This window comes from Eschrichtius robustus, chromosome 1 (genome assembly GCF_028021215.1).
Source record: "Eschrichtius robustus isolate mEscRob2 chromosome 1, mEscRob2.pri, whole genome shotgun sequence".
Lineage (NCBI taxonomy): Eukaryota > Metazoa > Chordata > Mammalia > Artiodactyla > Eschrichtiidae > Eschrichtius > Eschrichtius robustus.
Window position 1 is genome coordinate 144953952 of NC_090824.1, and position 19297 is coordinate 144973248.

General features: G+C 55.3%; 7 non-coding genes across 7 annotated transcripts; all 7 read left to right on the plus strand.

The window, feature by feature from the left end:
• The first annotated feature begins 2129 nt into the window (after positions 1 to 2129).
• On the plus strand, positions 2130 to 2221 carry LOC137777748 (small nucleolar RNA SNORD116). The gene has a single exon (XR_011076610.1). It is a non-coding gene; the product is annotated as a small nucleolar RNA SNORD116 (small nucleolar RNA).
• Positions 2222 to 4629: 2408 nt separating this feature from the next.
• Positions 4630 to 4721, plus strand: LOC137753914 (small nucleolar RNA SNORD116). The gene has a single exon (XR_011071634.1). It is a non-coding gene; the product is annotated as a small nucleolar RNA SNORD116 (small nucleolar RNA).
• Positions 4722 to 7648: 2927 nt separating this feature from the next.
• On the plus strand, positions 7649 to 7740 carry LOC137777750 (small nucleolar RNA SNORD116). Its single transcript, XR_011076611.1, has one exon. It is a non-coding gene; the product is annotated as a small nucleolar RNA SNORD116 (small nucleolar RNA).
• A 2408-nt stretch (positions 7741 to 10148) lies between these two features.
• On the plus strand, positions 10149 to 10240 carry LOC137750327 (small nucleolar RNA SNORD116). The gene has a single exon (XR_011070422.1). It is a non-coding gene; the product is annotated as a small nucleolar RNA SNORD116 (small nucleolar RNA).
• Positions 10241 to 13167: 2927 nt separating this feature from the next.
• On the plus strand, positions 13168 to 13259 carry LOC137777756 (small nucleolar RNA SNORD116). Its single transcript, XR_011076612.1, has one exon. It is a non-coding gene; the product is annotated as a small nucleolar RNA SNORD116 (small nucleolar RNA).
• Positions 13260 to 15667: 2408 nt separating this feature from the next.
• LOC137753919 (small nucleolar RNA SNORD116) lies at positions 15668 to 15759 on the plus strand. The gene has a single exon (XR_011071636.1). It is a non-coding gene; the product is annotated as a small nucleolar RNA SNORD116 (small nucleolar RNA).
• A 2927-nt stretch (positions 15760 to 18686) lies between these two features.
• On the plus strand, positions 18687 to 18778 carry LOC137777760 (small nucleolar RNA SNORD116). The gene has a single exon (XR_011076614.1). It is a non-coding gene; the product is annotated as a small nucleolar RNA SNORD116 (small nucleolar RNA).
• Positions 18779 to 19297: the final 519 nt, after the last annotated feature.

Below are 19297 nucleotides of genomic sequence, written 5' to 3' on the forward strand. Positions count from 1 at the left end.
TGTGGACTGTCCCGCCTCTTTCCTCTCCTTGGCCGATTTGCTTCATGGCGGGTCCTTGTCCAGCGAAAGTTTGCCTTCATGGCACAGTATGGTGTCTTCTCATGGGGGCCGATTTGGAGGCCTTGGGGTGTTTTGTCCCTGTCTGGCCACGTTCCCCCTGTGTTGAAGACGTGAAGGTGTTCCTGAGGACAGCCAAGCATCATTTCTCTACCCGGCCCACATAGCGTTCCCTAAGGATTGGAGCTCTACCAGGAGGTCATTGGGCGCAACCATGCAGAAACAAGGGAGTCGGCTGCCAAGGAAAGGCTACAGTTTTAAGGGCAGGAGAGGATGTGTGGCGTGGGTGTCATTTTTCCTGCCACCCGCTGGTGCGTCGAGACTGTGGTATCCGGCGAGCCTGGCCACAGGCCAGACAAGTCATACCGGTTCAAGTGTCTAGGCTGTTGTCTGGGTTCTCTCGTTGCATGGCTGTGTGTAACAAGTTGCTTGCAGAGTACCTGGGCCTCACGGTTTCCCCAATGTCACGTCACTGATGGTCCCAGAGTGTGAAAGTACCAGACACCACTGCAAGTTACACCATTGCTGCAAGGGTTTCCCCGCCGCGTTGAGCATCGGAATGGTTCCCATGCCATTAGCTTTGTGTGTGGGCCAAGGGTAGGTTGCCAGTCTTGGCAGCAGGCCAGGAAGTATGGCTACAGGTGAATCTCCATTGTTCAGTCCAGGAGTTCCTCTGGTGTGTTTTGTCACCGGTCCCTACAATCTGCTTTTGTGGGAGGTCGTCCCATTTGGCCAAGGGCCGTTCCCTTGTGGAAGATCTCAGGGACCACATTTCCCCTTGAGGGAGAGTCCACTGCGTGGAAGCGTATGCGCCAGGAGTGGTTTGGTTCCCCAGAGGGCAGTGGCTCTTACGCTGAGTAATCCCATTTCCCCTGAGGCTGTCTCAGCGGTTCAGGGTGACATCCCTATGCTGTGTCGGTGGGGAGGCGGCTCAGGCGGGGAAGTTCAAGGCCCATACCAGGGGTTTGATGGACGGCCGTGCTCTTTGTGTTGATGCCCGTGCACTCTGAAGGCATCCGTGCCACGAAGCATTCACGTTTGGCTGTGGACACACAGACATGATGGGCTGCAAATGAAATGTTGAGGGGAGATAGAGCGCACATCGCTGGGCGGTATCACCCTTTGCCTCTTTGCCCCCGTTCACTTTTCTCAAACATCCCTGTGTTCTGTCACACTGAGGCAGGTGGTGGAGTGCCCGGGAACAAACACCTGCAGCAGCATGGAGCCCTCTGTATAGTCCATGGTACCTGGAGAAGTGAGGACAGTGTGGCAAGTTGAGGCAAGTCGAGGCAAAAGAGTCTCAGAGTGATTTTGGCGTGAAGTACTTGAGGATCCTCGTAGGAACCTTGTGCTGGTGAGTGGAAATTCTTTGCAGAAACCTAGATGTTTGGCCACGGGGACTTGTGCCCTGAGACTACACCCTCACCTTCTTGGCTCTTCCAGTGGCACCCGAGATGCGATGCCATGATCCTTAGCTCCATTGGCAGCCCCGTGGGTCGGCTCTGGCCGCTCCTGACTGCTGACATGATTGAGATCGTTGGCTGCCCTGCGGTGGAGCCTGCAACTTTGAACGTGCAGCCTTTGAGCAGGTGGATTGATGATGACTCCCATAAATGCACTGCTTGGCACTCTGAACCAATGAATGGGTCTCAGGTTTCTCCGCAGTCATGTCACTGACGGGCCCGGGGGCGAAAATACAAGGCGCCAGGGCAAGTTACCCAGTTGCTGCAAGGGTTTGCCCTGCCAGTTTGGGCATTGGAATATCTCCAATGCCAATAGCTTTCTGTACGACCCAAGGGCATCGCCTCTGGCTTGACAAGGTTCCTGGTAGAAACCTTGTGGGGGTAAACGGAACTTCTTTGAAGAAACCTAGATGTTTGGCCACGGGGACTTGTGCGGCGAGACTACACCGTCACATTCCGGGTGCTTCCTGGGGCACCCGAGCTCCGATGGCCTGAGACTTGGGTGCACTTTCTGCCCCGTGGCTCGAGTCTGGCCGCTCCCTACTGCTGAGAGGATTGAGCTTGCTGACAGTCCGCGACTTTGCACGTCCAGCCTTTGAGCAGCTGCGTGGATCGGTGATGACTCCCATAAATGCATTCCTTCGAAATCTAAACAAAATGAATGAGCAATACCTACCATCTTCTCATCCTAACTGAGGTCCAGCACGTGGCTCCCAAAGGAAAATTAGGGAGAGGTCCATGTCGCATTTGCTACCGTGGGCTCGCGCAGCAACATTGTTCAAGTTGAGGGTGGCGGGCTTCTCGTGCAGAAAGAGCCATGTGGAGAGGAGCCTGGGATGTCCATCTACGTGGGAAGGCTAAGGACAACTTGACGTCTCTGGGCACCTGAGTCTAGCCAAAACTGCTATCCCCTGCCGCGGTCAGCATGCGGGTATGAAAGGAAGCATGAGCCACTGGTACTCCTCTGGCTTGCCCTCGAGACCTACAGGCCACCCTCGAGCTCAGGTCGTTGCCTTGTTCCCGCAAGGAAACAGAAGTCTCTGCACTCAGGTTCAGAGAAGGAGTCCTGGCCAGGCCAGGCTTCTATGTCATGTTCAGCTTGGGAGGTGGGATGTAGTTTACGTTTGCCCTGATGGTCAGGGGAAATCAAATGGGCCACCGTCCCACGGATTTGGGCGACGCTGTTGGCTCCTCCTTGGGTTGTGTCCTGCTTGTGTGTTGTGTGTGGAGAGGTTGGAAAATGCCTTAGGCAAATCCAGGGGACATCAAGCTACTTAGGTGAGGGGTGGATTCGTTTGGGTCCTGGTGGAGAGAGGAAGGCAAGGCGAGCGGGAAATACACGTGAGAGTGTTGGCTAAGCCCACAGGCTTACTGTTGGGTGGATAGATGGTCGGTGGACATAGGGTTCCCGGAACTCTTTTGGGATATCTTCAGGAGCATTTGGAGTCCCGTGTAGGGAAGGAATACAGGTGCACATTCATGGACCATCCCAACCTTTTCCTCTCCTTTCTCAATGTGCTTCACGGCGGGTCCTTGTTCCAGTGAATGGTGCCTTCACGGCACAGTATGGTGTCTTCTCACTGTGCCCGATTTGGAGCCGTTGGGATGTTTTGTCCCTGTGTGGCCTCCTTGCCCCTATGTTTAGGATGTTAAGGTGTTCCTTAGGACAGCCCAGCGTCATTGCTATATCCAGTCGGCATAGCATTCCCTGAGGTTTGGAGCTCTCCCCGGAGGTCTTTGGGCCCAACCATGCAGAAAGAAGCGAGTTGGCTGCCAAGGAAATGCTACAGGTTTAAGGGCTGGAGTGAAAGTGTGCTGCAGGGGTCATTTTGTCCTGCCGCCTTCTGGTGCTGCGAGCCTGTGATCTCCAGCATGCATGGCTTCAAGCCAGAGAAGTCATGCCGGTTCAAGGGTCCAGGATGTTGGAGGCGTTCCCTCATTGCACGGCTGTGGGTGACACGTTGGTTCTGGCGGACCTGGGTCTCATGGTTTCTCCAAGGTCTTGTCCTTGAAGGGAAGAAAGACAATGTGCAAGGTGCTACGATAAGATACCCAGTTGCTGCAAGGTTTTGCCCCGCCACTTTGGGCATTGGAATGGCTCCCTTGCCATTAGCTTTGGTTGTGGTCCTAGGAAGTTCCTCTGGCTTGGCAGGAGACCAGGAAGTATGCCTGCTGGTGAGTCTCCCTTGATCAGTCCAGGCGTTCCTCAGGTGCCCTTTGTCACGGGTCCCTACGAGCCGCTTTTGATGGAGGTCGTCATATTCGGCCAAGGGCCCTTCCCTTGTGGAAGATCTCTCCCCTTGAGGGTGTGTCCACTGTGTGGAATCATAAGTGCCAAGGGCGTGTTTGTTGCCAAAGAGGTCACTTGTTCTTAGGCTGAGGGGGCCCAGTTGTCCTGAGGGTGTCTCAGGGGATCAGGAAGACATCGTTTTGCTGTGATGCAGGGCAGATTGCTCAGGAGAGGAATTTCAGGGCCCGAGGCCAGGGTCTTGTTGGTCGGCGGCGCTCTTTGTCCTGATGGCCGCACGCTCTGTAGGCGCATGTGCCACGATGCTTTCACGTTTGGGTGCGTACACACAGGCAAGATGGACAGCAAATGAAATGTTGAGGAGAGATAGAACACACATCACTGGGTGGTATCGACCTTTCCCTCGCTGCGCCCGTGGACCCTCCTCAAGCCTGCGTGTGTTCTCTCACCCGAGCCAGGTGGAATGCCAGGGAAAGAATGCCAGCAGCAGCCTGGGGCCATCCGTATAATCCCTGATACCCGTTGAAAGGAGGACGGCGTGGCAAGGCCAGGCCAGGCGAAGGAGTCTCGGAGGGGTCCTGGCGTGCATTCCATGAGGATCCTGCTTTAACCCTTGTTGCGGTAAGCGACACTTCTTTGCTAAACCTAAAGGGTTGGCGACGGGAACGTGTGCACCGGGGCTACACCCTCACCTTCTGGTCTTTTCTCGGGGAACACGAGCTTAGATGCCCTGAGAACTGGCTGCATTTCCTGACCCATGGCTCGGCTCTGGCCACTTCTGTACGCTGATATGATTCAGCTCGCTGGCCATCCCATGGTGGAATCTGCAACTTTGCATGTCCAACGTTTGACCATGTGCTTCGATCGATGATGACTCCCACAAGTGCATTCCTTGGAAATCTGAACAAAATGAGTGAGAAATCCCTACCGTCTCCTCGTTGGAACTGAGGTCCAGCACGTGGCTCCCAAAAGGAAAGTAGGGAGAGGTTCACATTGCATTTGCGGCCGTGGGTGTCCACAGCCACGTTGTTCAAGTTGAGGGTTGTGGTCATCTCATGGGGAGAAGAGCCATTGGGAAAGGAGCCTGGGATGCCAATCCCGGCGGGAAGGCGTGGGACAGCGTGCCGTCTCTGGGTTCCTTGTTCTAGCCAGGACTGCTGTCCCCTGCCACGGTTCAGCATGCAGGTAGGAGAGGAAGCGTGCGCCATTGCTGGTTCTGCCACCTGCGCTTGAGTTCTACAGGCTGCCCCCACCGGCTGGTCATTGCCTTGTGGCCTCAAAGAAACAGAAGTCTGTAGGCTCAGGGTCAGAACAGGATTCCAGGCCTAGGGCAGGCTTCTTTGTCATGTTCTGCTTGGGAGACCATATGCAATTTAGGTTTCTCCTGATGAGGGGAGAAATCAAATGGGCCACTGTTCCTGGGAGTTTAGGCAATCTGATGGCTCCTCCGCGGGTTGTGTCCTGCTTGTGTGTGCTGTGTGAAGGGGCTGGAAAATGCCTTAGTCAAGCTTGGTCACGGCAAGCTTCCTTGGTGAGGGGTGGCTCTGGCATCTTGCCGTGACACGTTGGGATCCCGGTGGAGAGAGATTAAGGTAAGGCGAGTGAAAGAGAGACGTGAGATGGCTGGCTAAGCCCACAGGTTTACTGGTGGGTGGATAGATCGACGGTGGCCATGGGGTTCCCGGAACACATTTGGGATTCCCTCAGGAGCATCTGGAGGCACGTGTAGGGAGAGAATACGGGAGCACATTTGTGGACTGTCCCGCCTCTTTCCTCTCCTTGGCCGATTTGCTTCATGGCGGGTCCTTGTCCAGCGAAAGGTTGCCTTCATGGCACAGTATGGTGTCTTCTCATGGGGGCCGATTTGGAGGCCTTGGGGTGTTTTGTCCCTGTCTGGCCACGTTCCCCCTGTGTTGAAGACGTGAAGGTGTTCCTGAGGACAGCCAAGCATCATTTCTCTACCCGGCCCACATAGCGTTCCCTGAGGATTGGAGCTCTACCAGGAGGTCATTGGGCGCAACCATGCAGAAACAAGGGAGTCGGCTGCCAAGGAAAGGCTACAGTTTTAAGGGCAGGAGAGGATGTGTGGCGTGGGTGTCATTTTTCCTGCCACCCGCTGGTGCGTCGAGACTGTGGTATCCGGCGAGCCTGGCCACAGGCCAGACAAGTCATACCGGTTCAAGTGTCTAGGCTGTTGTCTGGGTTCTCTCGTTGCATGGCTGTGGGTAACAAGTTGCTTGCAGAGTACCTGGGCCTCACGGTTTCCCCAATGTCACGTCACTGATGGTCCCAGAGTGTGAAAGTACCAGACACCACTGCAAGTTACACCATTGCTGCAAGGGTTTCCCCGCCGCGTTGAGCATCGGAATGGTTCCCATGCCATTAGCTTTGTGTGTGGGCCAAGGGTAGGTTGCCAGGCTTGGCAGCAGGCCAGGAAGTATGGCTACAGGTGAATCTCCATTGTTCAGTCCAGGAGTTCCTCTGGTGTGTTTTTTCACCGGTCCCTACAATCTGCTTTTGTGGGAGGTCGTCCCATTTGGCCAAGGGCCGTTCCCTTGTGGAAGATCTCAGGGACCACATTTCCCCTTGAGGGAGAGTCCACTGCGTGGAAGCGTATGCGCCAGGAGTGGTTTGGTTCCCCAGAGGGCAGTGGCTCTTACGCTGAGTAATCCCATTTCCTCTGAGGCTGTCTCAGCGGTTGAGGGTGACATCCCTATGCTGTGTCGGTGGGGAGGCGGCTCAGGCGGGGAAGTTCAAGGCCCATACCAGGGGTTTGATGGACGGCAGTGCTCTTTGTGTTGATGCCCGTGCACTCTGAAGGCATCCGTGCCACGAAGCATTCACGTTTGGCTGTGGACACACAGACATGATGGGCTGCAAATGAAATGTTGAGGGGAGATAGAGCGCACATCGCTGGGCGGTATCACCCTTTGCCTCTGTGCCCCCGTTCACTTTTCTCAAACATCCCTGTGTTCTGTCACACTGAGGCAGGTGGTGGAGTGCCCGGGAACAAACACCTGCAGCAGCATGGAGCCCTCTGTATAGTCCATGGTACCTGGAGAAGTGAGGACAGTGTGGCAAGTTGAGGCAAGTCGAGGCAAAAGAGTCTCAGAGTGATTTTGGCGTGAAGTACTTGAGGATCCTCGTAGGAACCTTGTGCTGGTGAGTGGAAATTCTTTGCAGAAACCTAGATGTTTGGCCACGGGGACTTGTGCCCTGAGACTACACCCTCACCTTCTTGGCTCTTCCAGTGGCACCCGAGATGCGATGCCATGATCCTTAGCTCCATTGGCAGCCCCGTGGGTCGGCTCTGGCCGCTCCTGACTGCTGACATGATTGAGATCGTTGGCTGCCCTGCGGTGGAGCCTGCAACTTTGAACGTGCAGCCTTTGAGCAGGTGGATTGATGATGACTCCCATAAATGCACTGCTTGGCACTCTGAACCAATGAATGGGTCTCAGGTTTCTCCGCAGTCATGTCACTGACGGGCCCGGGGGCGAAAATACAAGGCGCCAGGGCAAGTTACCCAGTTGCTGCAAGGGTTTGCCCTGCCAGTTTGGGCATTGGAATATCTCCAATGCCAATAGCTTTCTGTACGACCCAAGGGCATCGCCTCTGGCTTGACAAGGTTCCTGGTAGAAACCTTGTGGGGGTAAACGGAACTTCTTTGAAGAAACCTAGATGTTTGGCCACGGGGGCTTGTGCGGCGAGACTACACCGTCACATTCCGGGCGCTTCCTGGGGCACCCGAGCTCCGATGCCCTGAGACTTGGGTGCACTTTCTGCCCCGTGGCTCGAGTCTGGCCGCTCCCTACTGCTGAGAGGATTGAGCTTGCTGACAGTCCGCGACTTTGCACGTCCAGCCTTTGAGCAGCTGCGTGGATCGGTGATGACTCCCATAAATGCATTCCTTCGAAATCTAAACAAAATGAATGAGCAATACCTACCATCTTCTCATCCTAACTGAGGTCCAGCACGTGGCTCCCAAAGGAAAATTAGGGAGAGGTCCATGTCGCATTTGCTACCGTGGGCTCGCGCAGCAACATTGTTCAAGTTGAGGGTGGCGGGCTTCTCGTGCAGAAAGAGCCATGTGGAGAGGAGCCTGGGATGTCCATCTACGTGGGAAGGCTAAGGACAACTTGACGTCTCTGGGCACCTGAGTCTAGCCAAAACTGCTATCCCCTGCCGCGGTCAGCATGCGGGTATGAAAGGAAGCATGAGCCACTGGTACTCCTCTGGCTTGCCCTCGAGACCTACAGGCCACCCTCGAGCTCAGGTCGTTGCCTTGTTCCCGCAAGGAAACAGAAGTCTCTGCACTCAGGGTCAGAGAAGGAGTCCTGGCCAGGCCAGGCTTCTATGTCATGTTCAGCTTGGGAGGTGGGATGTAGTTTACGTTTGCCCTGATGGTCAGGGGAAATCAAATGGGCCACCGTCCCACGGATTTGGGCGACGCTGTTGGCTCCTCCTTGGGTTGTGTCCTGCTTGTGTGTTGTGTGTGGAGAGGTTGGAAAATGCCTTAGGCAAATCCAGGGGACATCAAGCTACTTAGGTGAGGGGTGGATTCGTTTGGGTCCTGGTGGAGAGAGGAAGGCAAGGCGAGCGGGAAATACACGTGAGAGTGTTGGCTAAGCCCACAGGCTTACTGTTGGGTGGATAGATGGTCGGTGGACATAGGGTTCCCGGAACTCTTTTGGGATATCTTCAGGAGCATTTGGAGTCCCGTGTAGGGAAGGAATACAGGTGCATATTCATGGACCATCCCAACCTTTTCCTCTCCTTTCTCAATGTGCTTCACGGCGGGTCCTTGTTCCAGTGAATGGTGCCTTCACGGCACAGTATGGTGTCTTCTCACTGGGCCCGATTTGGAGCCGTTGGGATGTTTTGTCCCTGTGTGGCCTCCTTGCCCCTATGTTGAGGATGTTAAGGTGTTCCTTAGGACAGCCCAGCGTCATTGCTATACCCAGTCGGCATAGCATTCCCTGAGGTTTGGAGCTCTCCCCGGAGGTCTTTGGGCCCAACCATGCAGAAAGAAGCGAGTTGGCTGCCAAGGAAATGCTACAGTTTTAAGGGCTGGAGTGAAAGTGTGCTGCAGGGGTCATTTTGTCCTGCCGCCTTCTGGTGCTGCGAGCCTGTGATCTCCAGCATGCATGGCTTCAAGCCAGAGAAGTCATGCCGGTTCAAGGGTCCAGGATGTTGGAGGCGTTCCCTCATTGCACGGCTGTGGGTGACACGTTGGTTCTGGAGGACCTGGGTCTCATGGTTTCTCCAAGGTCTTGTCCTTGAAGGGAAGAAAGACAATGTGCAAGGTGCTACGATAAGATACCCAGTTGCTGCAAGGGTTTGCCCCGCCACTTTGGGCATTGGAATGGCTCCCTTGCCATTAGCTTTGGTGGCGGTCCTAGGAAGTTCCTCTGGCTTGGCAGGAGACCAGGAAGTATGCCTGCTGGTGAGTCTCCCTTGATCAGTCCAGGCGTTCCTCAGGTGCCCTTTGTCACGGGTCCCTACGAGCCGCTTTTGATGGAGGTCGTCATATTCGGCCAAGGGCCCTTCCCTTGTGGAAGATCTCTCCCCTTGAGGGTGTGTCCACTGTGTGGAATCATAAGTGCCAAGGGCGTGTTTGTTGCCAAAGAGGGCACTTGTTCTTAGGCTGAGGGGGCCCAGTTGTCCTGAGGGTGTCTCAGGGGATCAGGAAGACATCGTTTTGCTGTGATGCAGGGCAGATTGCTCAGGAGAGGAATTTCAGGGCCCGAGGCCAGGGTCTTGTTGGTCGGCGGCGCTCTTTGTCCTGATGGCCGCACGCTCTGTAGGCGCATGTGCCACGATGCTTTCACGTTTGGGTGCGTACACACAGGCAAGATGGACAGCAAATGAAATGTTGAGGAGAGATAGAACACACATCACTGGGTGGTATCGACCTTTCCCTCGCTGCGCCCGTGGACCCTCCTCAAGCCTGCGTGTGTTCTCTCACCCGAGCCAGGTGGAATGCCAGGGAAAGAATGCCAGCAGCAGCCTGGGGCCATCCGTATAATCCCTGATACCCATTGAAAGGAGGACGGCGTGGCAAGGCGAGGCCAGGCGAAGGAGTCTCGGAGGGGTCCTGGCGTGCATTCCATGAGGATCCTGCTTTAACCCTTGTTGCGGTAAGCGACACTTCTTTACTAAACCTAAAGGTTTGGCGAGGGGAACGTGTGCACCGGGGCTACACCCTCACCTTCTGGTCTTTTCTCGGGGAACACGAGCTTAGATGCCCTGAGAACTGGCTGCATTTCCTGACCCATGGCTCGGCTCTGGCCACTTCTGTACGCTGATATGATTCAGCTCGCTGGCCGTCCCATGGTGGAATCTGCAACTTTGCATGTCCAACGTTTGAGCATGTGCTTCGATCGATGATGACTCCCACAAGTGCATTCCTTGGAAATCTGAAGAAAATGAGGGAGAAATCCCTACCGTCTCCTCGTTGGAACTGAGGTCCAGCACGTGGCTCCCAAAAGGAAAGTAGGGAGAGGTTCACATTGCATTTGCGGCCGTGGGTGTCCACAGCCACGTTGTTCAGGTTGAGGGTTTTGGTCATCTCATGGGGAGAAGAGCCATTGGGAAAGGAGCCTGGGATGCCAATCCAGGCGGGAAGGCGTGGGACAGCGTGCCGTCTCTGGGTTCCTTGTTCTAGCCAGGACTGCTGTCCCCTGCCACGGTTCAGCATGCAGGTAGGAGAGGAAGCGTGCGCCACTGCTGGTTCTGCCACCTGCGCTTGAGTTCTACAGGCTGCCCCCACCTGCTGGTCATTGCCTTGTGGCCTCAAAGAAACAGAAGTCTGTAGGCTCAGGGTCAGAACAGGATTCCAGGCCTAGGGCAGGCTTCTTTGTCATGTTCTGCTTGGGAGACCATATGCAATTTAGGTTTCTCCTGATGAGGGGAGAAATCAAATGGGCCACTGTTCCTGGGAGTTTAGGCAATCTGATGGCTCCTCCGCGGGTTGTGTCCTGCTTGTGTGTGCTGTGTGAAGGGGCTGGAAAATGCCTTAGTCAAGCTTGGTCACGGCAAGCTTCCTTGGTGAGGGGTGGCTCTGGCATCTTGCCGTGACACGTTGGGATCCCGGTGGAGAGAGATTAAGGTAAGGCGAGTGAAAGAGAGACGTGAGATGGCTGGCTAAGCCCACAGGTTTACTGGTGGGTGGATAGATCGACGGTGGCCATGGGGTTCCCGGAACACATTTGGGATTCCCTCAGGAGCATCTGGAGGCACGTGTAGGGAGAGAATACGGGAGCACATTTGTGGACTGTCCCGCCTCTTTCCTCTCCTTGGCCGATTTGCTTCATGGCGGGTCCTTGTCCAGCGAAAGGTTGCCTTCATGGCACAGTGTGGTGTCTTCTCATGGGGGCCGATTTGGAGGCCTTGGGGTGTTTTGTCCCTGTCTGGCCACGTTCCCCCTGTGTTGAAGACGTGAAGGTGTTCCTGAGGACAGCCAAGCATCATTTCTCTACCCGGCCCACATAGCGTTCCCTGAGGATTGGAGCTCTACCAGGAGGTCATTGGGCGCAACCATGCAGAAACAAGGGAGTCGGCTGCCAAGGAAAGGCTACAGTTTTAAGGGCAGGAGAGGATGTGTGGCGTGGGTGTCATTTTTCCTGCCACCCGCTGGTGCGTCGAGACTGTGGTATCCGGCGAGCCTGGCCACAGGCCAGACAAGTCATACCGGTTCAAGTGTCTAGGCTGTTGTCTGGGTTCTCTCGTTGCATGGCTGTGGGTAACAAGTTGCTTGCAGAGTACCTGGGCCTCACGGTTTCCCCAATGTCACGTCACTGATGGTCCCAGAGTGTGAAAGTACCAGACACCACTGCAAGTTACACCATTGCTGCAAGGGTTTCCCCGCCGCGTTGAGCATCGGAATGGTTCCCATACCATTAGCTTTGTGTGTGGGCCAAGGGTAGGTTGCCAGTCTTGGCAGCAGGCCAGGAAGTATGGCTACAGGTGAATCTCCATTGTTCAGTCCAGGAGTTCCTCTGGTGTGTTTTGTCACCGGTCCCTACAATCTGCTTTTGTGGGAGGTCGTCCCATTTGGCCAAGGGCCGTTCCCTTGTGGAAGATCTCAGGGACCACATTTCCCCTTGAGGGAGAGTCCACTGCGTGGAAGCGTATGCGCCAGGAGTGGTTTGGTTCCCCAGAGGGCAGTGGCTCTCACGCTGAGTAATCCCATTTCCCCTAAGGCTGTCTCAGCGGTTGAGGGTGACATCCCTATGCTGTGTCGGTGGGGAGGCGGCTCAGGCGGGGAAGTTCAAGGCCCATACCAGGGGTTTGATGGACGGCCGTGCTCTTTGTGTTGATGCCCGTGCACTCTGAAGGCATCCGTGCCACGAAGCATTCACGTTTGGCTGTGGACACACAGACATGATGGGCTGCAAATGAAATGTTGAGGGGAGATAGAGCGCACATCGCTGGGCGGTATCACCCTTTGCCTCTGTGCCCCCGTTCACTTTTCTCAAACATCCCTGTGTTCTGTCACACTGAGGCAGGTGGTGGAGTGCCCGGGAACAAACACCTGCAGCAGCATGGAGCCCTCTGTATAGTCCATGGTACCTGGAGAAGTGAGGACAGTGTGGCAAGTTGAGGCAAGTCGAGGCAAAAGAGTCTCAGAGTGATTTTGGCGTGAAGTACTTGAGGATCCTCGTAGGAACCTTGTGCTGGTGAGTGGAAATTCTTTGCAGAAACCTAGATGTTTGGCCACGGGGACTTGTGCCCTGAGACTACACCCTCACCTTCTTGGCTCTTCCAGTGGCACCCGAGATCCGATGCCATGATCCTTAGCTCCATTGGCAGCCCCGTGGGTCGGCTCTGGCCGCTCCTGACTGCTGACATGATTGAGATCGTTGGCTGCCCTGCGGTGGAGCCTGCAACTTTGAACGTGCAGCCTTTGAGCAGGTGGATTGATGATGACTCCCATAAATGCACTGCTTGGCACTCTGAACCAATGAATGGGTCTCAGGTTTCTCCGCAGTCATGTCACTGACGGGCCCGGGGGCGAAAATACAAGGCGCCAGGGCAAGTTACCCAGTTGCTGCAAGGGTTTGCCCTGCCAGTTTGGGCATTGGAATATCTCCAATGCCAATAGCTTTCTGTACGACCCAAGGGCATCGCCTCTGGCTTGACAAGGTTCCTGGTAGAAACCTTGTGGGGGTAAACGGAACTTCTTTGAAGAAACCTAGATGTTTGGCCACGGGGACTTGTGCGGCGAGACTACACCGTCACATTCCGGGCGCTTCCTGGGGCACCCGAGCTCCGATGCCCTGAGACTTGGGTGCACTTTCTGCCCCGTGGCTCGAGTCTGGCCGCTCCCTACTGCTGAGAGGATTGAGCTTGCTGACAGTCCGCGACTTTGCACGTCCAGCCTTTGAGCAGCTGCGTGGATCGGTGATGACTCCCATAAATGCATTCCTTCGAAATCTAAACAAAATGAATGAGCAATACCTACCATCTTCTCATCCTAACTGAGGTCCAGCACGTGGCTCCCAAAGGAAAATTAGGGAGAGGTCCATGTCGCATTTGCTACCGTGGGCTCGCGCAGCAACATTGTTCAAGTTGAGGGTGGCGGGCTTCTCGTGCAGAAAGAGCCATGTGGAGAGGAGCCTGGGATGTCCATCTACGTGGGAAGGCTAAGGACAACTTGACGTCTCTGGGCACCTGAGTCTAGCCAAAACTGCTATCCCCTGCCGCGGTCAGCATGCGGGTATGAAAGGAAGCATGAGCCACTGGTACTCCTCTGGCTTGCCCTCGAGACCTACAGGCCACCCTCGAGCTCAGGTCGTTGCCTTGTTCCCGCAAGGAAACAGAAGTCTCTGCACTCAGGGTCAGAGAAGGAGTCCTGGCCAGGCCAGGCTTCTATGTCATGTTCAGCTTGGGAGGTGGGATGTAGTTTACGTTTGCCCTGATGGTCAGGGGAAATCAAATGGGCCACCGTCCCACGGATTTGGGCGACGCTGTTGGCTCCTCCTTGGGTTGTGTCCTGCTTGTGTGTTGTGTGTGGAGAGGTTGGAAAATGCCTTAGGCAAATCCAGGGGACATCAAGCTACTTAGGTGAGGGGTGGATTCGTTTGGGTCCTGGTGGAGAGAGGAAGGCAAGGCGAGCGGGAAATACACGTGAGAGTGTTGGCTAAGCCCACAGGCTTACTGTTGGGTGGATAGATGGTCGGTGGACATAGGGTTCCCGGAACTCTTTTGGGATATCTTCAGGAGCATTTGGAGTCCCGTGTAGGGAAGGAATACAGGTGCACATTCATGGACCATCCCAACCTTTTCCTCTCCTTTCTCAATGTGCTTCACGGCGGGTCCTTGTTCCAGTGAATGGTGCCTTCACGGCACAGTATGGTGTCTTCTCACTGGGCCCGATTTGGAGCCGTTGGGATGTTTTGTCCCTGTGTGGCCTCCTTGCCCCTATGTTTAGGATGTTAAGGTGTTCCTTAGGACAGCCCAGCATCATTGCTATATCCAGTCGGCATAGCATTCCCTGAGGTTTGGAGCTCTCCCGGGAGGTCTTTGGGCCCAACCATGCAGAAAGAAGCGAGTTGGCTGCCAAGGAAATGCTACAGGTTTAAGGGCTGGAGTGAAAGTGTGCTGCAGGGGTCATTTTGTCCTGCCGCCTTCTGGTGCTGCGAGCCTGTGATCTCCAGCATGCATGGCTTCAAGCCAGAGAAGTCATGCCGGTTCAAGGGTCCAGGATGTTGGAGGCGTTCCCTCATTGCACGGCTGTGGGTGACACGTTGGTTCTGGCGGACCTGGGTCTCATGGTTTCTCCAAGGTCTTGTCCTTGAAGGGAAGAAAGACAATGTGCAAGGTGCTACGATAAGATACCCAGTTGCTGCAAGGGTTTGCCCCGCCACTTTGGGCATTGGAATGGCTCCCTTGCCATTAGCTTTGGTTGTGGTCCTAGGAAGTTCCTCTGGCTTGGCAGGAGACCAGGAAGTATGCCTGCTGGTGAGTCTCCCTTGATCAGTCCAGGCGTTCCTCAGGTGCCCTTTGTCACGGGTCCCTACGAGCCGCTTTTGATGGAGGTCGTCATATTCGGCCAAGGGCCCTTCCCTTGTGGAAGATCTCTCCCCTTGAGGGTGTGTCCACTGTGTGGAATCATAAGTGCCAAGGGCGTGTTTGTTGCCAAAGAGGTCACTTGTTCTTAGGCTGAGGGGGCCCAGTTGTCCTGAGGGTGTCTCAGGGGATCAGGAAGACATCGTTTTGCTGTGATGCAGGGCAGATTGCTCAGGAGAGGAATTTCAGGGCCCGAGGCCAGGGTCTTGTTGGTCGGCGGCGCTCTTTGTCCTGATGGCCGCACGCTCTGTAGGCGCATGTGCCACGATGCTTTCACGTTTGGGTGCGTACACACAGGCAAGATGGACAGCAAATGAAATGTTGAGGAGAGATAGAACACACATCACTGGGTGGTATCGACCTTTCCCTCGCTGCGCCCGTGGACCCTCCTCAAGCCTGCGTGTGTTCTCTCACCCGAGCCAGGTGGAATGCCAGGGAAAGAATGCCAGCAGCAGCCTGGGGCCATCCGTATAATCCCTGATACCCGTTGAAAGGAGGACGGCGTGGCAAGGCCAGGCCAGGCGAAGGAGTCTCGGAGGGGTCCTGGCGTGCATTCCATGAGGATCCTGCTTTAACCCTTGTTGCGGTAAGCGACACTTCTTTGCTAAACCTAAAGGGTTGGCGACGGGAACGTGTGCACCGGGGCTACACCCTCACCTTCTGGTCTTTTCTCGGGGAACACGAGCTTAGATGCCCTGAGAACTGGCTGCATTTCCTGACCCATGGCTCGGCTCTGGCCACTTCTGTACGCTGATATGATTCAGCTCGCTGGCCATCCCATGGTGGAATCTGCAACTTTGCATGTCCAACGTTTGACCATGTGCTTCGATCGATGATGACTCCCACAAGTGCATTCCTTGGAAATCTGAACAAAATGAGTGAGAAATCCCTACCGTCTCCTCGTTGGAACTGAGGTCCAGCACGTGGCTCCCAAAAGGAAAGTAGGGAGAGGTTCACATTGCATTTGCGGCCGTGGGTGTCCACAGCCACGTTGTTCAAGTTGAGGGTTGTGGTCATCTCATGGGGAGAAGAGCCATTGGGAAAGGAGCCTGGGATGCCAATCCCGGCGGGAAGGCGTGGGACAGCGTGCCGTCTCTGGGTTCCTTGTTCTAGCCAGGACTGCTGTCCCCTGCCACGGTTCAGCATGCAGGTAGGAGAGGAAGCGTGCGCCATTGCTGGTTCTGCCACCTGCGCTTGAGTTCTACAGGCTGCCCCCAACGGCTGGTCATTGCCTTGTGGCCTCAAAGAAACAGAAGTCTGTAGGCTCAGGGTCAGAACAGGATTCCAGGCCTAGGGCAGGCTTCTTTGTCATGTTCTGCTTGGGAGACCATATGCAATTTAGGTTTCTCCTGATGAGGGGAGAAATCAAATGGGCCACTGTTCCTGGGAGTTTAGGCAATCTGATGGCTCCTCCGCGGGTTGTGTCCTGCTTGTGTGTGCTGTGTGAAGGGGCTGGAAAATGCCTTAGTCAAGCTTGGTCACGGCAAGCTTCCTTGGTGAGGGGTGGCTCTGGCATCTTGCCGTGACACGTTGGGATCCCGGTGGAGAGAGATTAAGGTAAGGCGAGTGAAAGAGAGACGTGAGATGGCTGGCTAAGCCCACAGGTTTACTGGTGGGTGGATAGATCGACGGTGGCCATGGGGTTCCCGGAACACATTTGGGATTCCCTCAGGAGCATCTGGAGGCACGTGTAGGGAGAGAATACGGGAGCACATTTGTGGACTGTCCCGCCTCTTTCCTCTCCTTGGCCGATTTGCTTCATGGCGGGTCCTTGTCCAGCGAAAGGTTGCCTTCATGGCACAGTATGGTGTCTTCTCATGGGGGCCGATTTGGAGGCCTTGGGGTGTTTTGTCCCTGTCTGGCCACGTTCCCCCTGTGTTGAAGACGTGAAGGTGTTCCTGAGGACAGCCCCGCATCATTTCTCTACCCGGCCCACATAGCGTTCCCTGAGGATTGGAGCTCTACCAGGAGGTCATTGGGCGCAACCATGCAGAAACAAGGGAGTCGGCTGCCAAGGAAAGGCTACAGTTTTAAGGGCAGGAGAGGATGTGTGGCCTGGGTGTCATTTTTCCTGCCACCCGCTGGTGCGTCGAGACTGTGGTATCCGGCGAGCCTGGCCACAGGCCAGACAAGTCATACCGGTTCAAGTGTCTAGGCTGTTGTCTGGGTTCTCTCGTTGCATGGCTGTGGGTAACAAGTTGCTTGCAGAGTACCTGGGCCTCACGGTTTCCCCAATGTCACGTCACTGATGGTCCCAGAGTGTGAAAGTACCAGACACCACTGCAAGTTACACCATTGCTGCAAGGGTTTCCCCGCCGCGTTGAGCATCGGAATGGTTCCCATGCCATTAGCTTTGTGTGTGGGCCAAGGGTAGGTTGCCAGTCTTGGCAGCAGGCCAGGAAGTATGGCTACAGGTGAATCTCCATTGTTCAGTCCAGGAGTTCCTCTGGTGTGTTTTTTCACCGGTCCCTACAATCTGCTTTTGTGGGAGGTCGTCCCATTTGGCCAAGGGCCGTTCCCTTGTGGAAGATCTCAGGGACCACATTTCCCCTTGAGGGAGAGTCCACTGCGTGGAAGCGTATGCGCCAGGAGTGGTTTGGTTCCCCAGAGGGCAGTGGCTCTTACGCTGAGTAATCCCATTTCCTCTGAGGCTGTCTCAGCGGTTGAGGGTGACATCCCTATGCTGTGTCGGTGGGGAGGCGGCTCAGGCGGGGAAGTTCAAGGCCCATACCAGGGGTTTGATGGACGGCAGTGCTCTTTGTGTTGATGCCCGTGCACTCTGAAGGCATCCGTGCCACGAAGCATTCACGTTTGGCTGTGGACACACAGACATGATGGGCTGCAAATGAAATGTTGAGGGGAGATAGAGCGCACATCGCTGGGCGGTATCACCCTTTGCCTCTGTGCCCCCGTTCACTTTTCTCAAACATCCCTGTGTTCTGTCACACTGAGGCAGGTGGTGGAGTGCCCGGGAACAAACACCTGCAGCAGCATGGAGCCCTCTGTATAGTCCATGGTACCTGGCGAAGTGAGGACAGTGCGGCAAGTTGAGGCAAGTCGAGGCAAAAGAGTCTCAGAGTGATTTTGGCGTGAAGTACTTGAGGATCCTCGTAGGAACCTTGTGCTGGTGAGTGGAAATTCTTTGCAGAAACCTAGATGTTTGGCCACGGGGACTTGTGCCCTGAGACTACACCCTCACCTTCTTGGCTCTTCCAGTGGCACCCGAGATGCGATGCCATGATCCTTAGCTCCATTGGCAGCCCCGTGGGTCGGCTCTGGCCGCTCCTGACTGCTGACATGATTGAGATCGTTGGCTGCCCTGCGGTGGAGCCTGCAACTTTGAACGTGCAGCCTTTGAGCAGGTGGATTGATGATGACTCCCATAAATGCACTGCTTGGCACTCTGAACCAATGAATGGGTCTCAGGTTTCTCCGCAGTCATGTCACTGACGGGCCCGGGGGCGAAAATACAAGGCGCCAGGGCAAGTTACCCAGTTGCTGCAAGGGTTTGCCCTGCCAGTTTGGGCATTGGAATATCTCCAATGCCAATAGCTTTCTGTACGACCCAAGGGCATCGCCTCTGGCTTGACAAGGTTCCTGGTAGAAACCTTGTGGGGGTAAACGGAACTTCTTTGAAGAAACCTAGATGTTTGGCCACGGGGGCTTGTGCGGCGAGACTACACCGTCACATTCCGGGCGCTTCCTGGGGCACCCGAGCTCTGATGCCCTGAGACTTGGGTGCACTTTCTGCCCCGTGGCTCGAGTCTGGCCGCTCCCTACTGCTGAGAGGATTGAGCTTGCTGACAGTCCGCGACTTTGCACGTCCAGCCTTTGAGCAGCTGCGTGGATCGGTGATGACTCCCATAAATGCATTCCTTCGAAATCTAAACAAAATGAATGAGCAATACCTACCATCTTCTCATCCTAACTGAGGTCCAGCACGTGGCTCCCAAAGGAAAATTAGGGAGAGGTCCATGTCGCATTTGCTACAGTGGGCTCGCGCAGCAACATTGTTCAAGTTGAGGGTGGCGGGCTTCTCGTGCAGAAAGAGCCATGTGGAGAGGAGCCTGGGATGTCCATCTACGTGGGAAGGCTAAGGACAACTTGACGTCTCTGGGCACCTGAGTCTAGCCAAAACTGCTATCCCCTGCCGCGGTCAGCATGCGGGTATGAAAGGAAGCATGAGCCACTGGTACTCCTCTGGCTTGCCCTCGAGACCTACAGGCCACCCTCGAGCTCAGGTCGTTGCCTTGTTCCCGCAAGGAAACAGAAGTCTCTGCACTCAGGGTCAGAGAAGGAGTCCTGGCCAGGCCAGGCTTCTATGTCATGTTCAGCTTGGGAGGTGGGATGTAGTTTACGTTTGCCCTGATGGTCAGGGGAAATCAAATGGGCCACCGTCCCACGGATTTGGGCGACGCTGTTGGCTCCTCCTTGGGTTGTGTCCTGCTTGTGTGTT